Source organism: Macrobrachium nipponense, chromosome 5 (assembly GCF_015104395.2).
Source record: "Macrobrachium nipponense isolate FS-2020 chromosome 5, ASM1510439v2, whole genome shotgun sequence".
NCBI lineage: Eukaryota > Metazoa > Arthropoda > Malacostraca > Decapoda > Palaemonidae > Macrobrachium > Macrobrachium nipponense.
The window spans coordinates 92,391,500-92,394,955 of NC_061107.1; the positions used below are offsets into that span (position 1 = coordinate 92,391,500).

Genomic DNA, 3,456 nt, shown 5'->3' on the forward strand with positions numbered 1-3,456 from the left:
CTGATACCCCACCCACATCTATCTATCGTTCCGCCATTCATAAAGTCTTTGGGTTTCAGAGCCGACGGAATTTCTGTCTGGTGGATGGGCGGGGCAACATTTAGTCAAAAGGTGTTTGTTTACCTTGCTTACGTAATGAATGTTTTTCGACTCTTGGCTCGTAATCAATGGCCATGGGGCCGGCTAGATCATTTTTACTCTATAAAAATTAAAACTATCGGGTTTAGGTTATTGATAATGCTGACAAAATTTGTGTGTGGTTGTGAAATATACATATGTCAACTTTCAGCTACATCCGATGCTTTGACAAGGAGCAAAGTCCAAAAAACCGTGTTACAGAGACCCTGAATCTCATAGTAGTAACTGTGGTACTAGTTCTCCGGTATTATCCGTAAGCAATATTACTTTAGCGTTTATATGAAACTAACGTTTTGCCTTCAATGATATTTCCTAGACACTAACTTCCATCAACAAAAGTTTCCATTTTATTTCCTACGTTCGCTTTTAAATAGTTCTCAAATTTCCCTTAATGCAGAGATTCATGTAAGGTTGAGCTTAATATGTAATTTTTATCTCTACTTCATTAGTATTAAATGCCAAATATTTAACATTCTATAACTAAAAAGCCATAACTAAAGGCATTTACACGGATTAGTTTATGACTTTACTTATCAGCTCTTTACCATACTAGTTACGGACCTTCAAACAACTAAATCTTATCAGACTGCAACAGGCTTTCATGCCAATACAAAACCCACAGTTACTACTTTATATTAAATGAGTGAAACATAAGTAATGGTACACATGATCTGTCTTTTTGTAATTCAAAAAGACAATGTAGATAAATTCTCAAGCGTTTTAAAGCCATGGGGATTTTAAACACGGAGATTCTAAAGGTACTAACTGGTTAAGTAACCAGCTCATTCTTACTATAGTCATCCAGAATTTATGACGAGAAAGCTTCACAATTGGCAATAGCTAATATAGGTAAATTTAAGAACATACATATTCACATGTACATTATTTAATATAGTATTCCTCGAGTCGAGTAAACCTTTGATCATTCCATGTATGAAATTTATGGCATAAAATGAACTACAGCAGCACGACCAGACTCCTTTCTCACTTCATTTAAATACTGTAGAATTAAAGCATAAAACACGGGTGGTCATTCTTGTATAGATAGTAGGTCGCACTGTCTCACCACTGTTCCAGTAAAAATCCTGGAAAGCATAAAAAACGCGACAGAAAATCCGAATTTTAAAAATTTTTATTTTACAATTAAATAAAAACGTTAATATCATTAAAATCAGTGAATAAAACTAATTGAAACTCACAAAAATTTAATTTTTTCCGGTACAGACCAATTTTCTTACATCCCTCTGACCAAAGGAAAGCAAAAGCATAAAAAATATGGCTTTCAAAAAAAAAAAAAAAAAAAAAAAAAGTGCTAAAAAGCAAATTGACCAAAAGAAACGAACGTATTAAATCCCAGGACTTATGTCGAGATGACCGAACAAAAATACAATGTTCTACAGCGGCTGCTAAAGAAACAATGGCATATCATATAATGGCTGGTCAATTGGACATTTGTTGAAAGGTTGTGTCGACTTGCCCATTGATTAATTGATTAAAAACAAGCCATAGCTAAGCATGGGTTTGTCTATTATTCAAAAGGGTAAATAGAGGCCTACTCATTGTTTTACCGCCAATGGATATCGCTAGAGTTATAAACTTTAAACTGACTTAAGTTGCAATAAGTAACTAAGAACAAAATTTGTATAAAATTAACTGTTTAAAGCAAATCTTTACGAAGAAAAAACAACTGAAGCATTTTTGAAATTTAAGATATTTTAAAAGTGTCTTAAAAGTTCACAGCAGATGCAAGAGTAAAAATTACAAAAGACCTTCGGAAATTAATATTTCATGAATAGCAAAGGTAATCTAATAACTAAAGTAGCGTTACTTAATAAACACGTTTAAAATAAAAAACAATGTCATGGGACGTAACTTTTTAAGATAAAAACAGCTAAAACAACCTCCCATGCACTGCCCATAGGTCATGAGACCTATGGAACAGTGCATGGGAGGGGCCTACACCCCTACAGGGGCGGTGCCCCTGTAGGGGTGGAGGGGAAAAAATTAAACAGTTAAGTTTGGTTGGTTGGTTGGTTAGGCACTAACCTCGTTTCTATTATGCCAAACGTGGGAAGGAAAGAAGTCCATTTCAGTGTAGCTCTAGTTTACTTTACTTGAGATTTTTACTTCAGATATTCCTCAAGCGTAGTTTGCTTCAGTGCGGTGTACATTTCACGAAAATCTGCAAGAAGTTTTGAGTAGTTACTGTATATGTTTAGCCAGTCTCTAATAAAGCTCATAAAAAGGTAGGTTTTATTCTAAAAGCAAATTAGAATTTTTAAAACTCACATTTAACTTTCAAATCACCTTATAGACCGCTGATAAAGGTTTATGGGCCACCAGCTATCTCCTGAACCTAAGTAATGACATATTTATTACAGAAAAAAAAATTATTCTTGAGTGAAACCTAAGAAGGAATTATGGTATTACGCGTGCAAAAGCAAACAATCTAATAAATAGTAATGCAGATCTAGGTAAGAACTCTGCGTCGGGTATTTCTTTGGAAATTAGTTTCTTATAGTATTTAGGTTTCTAAAGAATTTAGTTATTTTGGGGGGTTCGACTGTAATTAACCCTATGGGGCTAGTACTTAATGCGAAATACATTATTACCTAGAATTACCAACACTAATAAAGTATGCACTTTTGTCCACAAATAACAGTAATTTGCATCACATTTATGATAGTTTATACAGAAATACTATGAAAAAAAAAGTCTTGAGCAACAATTCAAAGTAAAATTTAAAACTTAATTGATGCATCACCACATGAACCCTACTACAACAGCCCAAGTAAACACCCATGAATTATTATGATTACGATAAATGAAATGAACTGTTGGCTGTAGTCATGAAATAATAAACGCGCTGATTTATGTAACAAGAAACGTAATGAAAACTTCGCATTTGCAGAACCTGGTCGAGTCCCCACGACTGTAAGCAGACCATCCTTCACACAAGCCTTTAGTAAATTCAACGGTACAGATGCCACTACTGAACCACTTCCTTCACCATTTTCTTAATCTAATGTACACAATATCAAAACCGCAACAACACTGAAACGGAGTTGTTGTTCTTCCCGAAGGACTCGAACTCCCGAAGTTCCGAACCCTCAAAGCGAAACGGTACCTGGTAATTCAAAGCAAAGGATCCGTTGGTAGAGAAAGCCGTTGCTGTTGACGTTACCATCAAGGAGTATGGTGTCACCTGTCTTGAAACTTGCACAGATTTACGAGAAAGAAAACGACGTCCTTGTTCTTTTGTTTAAAGGGAAACTTAGAAAGATTTTGTGATGCATTGCCGCAATCTGTTTAATTCTA

At 34.8% G+C, this 3,456-nt stretch overlaps 1 long non-coding RNA gene across 1 annotated transcript; it reads right to left on the bottom strand.

Moving 5' to 3' along the window:
- Positions 1–761: 761 nt before the first annotated feature.
- On the bottom strand, positions 762–3,236 carry LOC135215124 (uncharacterized). The gene is made up of 3 exons (XR_010314589.1): positions 3,053–3,236; positions 2,185–2,320; positions 762–1,223 (listed from the first exon to the last, which is right to left on the bottom strand). It is a non-coding gene; the product is annotated as an uncharacterized LOC135215124 (long non-coding RNA).
- Between the last annotated feature and the right edge of the window lie 220 nt (positions 3,237–3,456).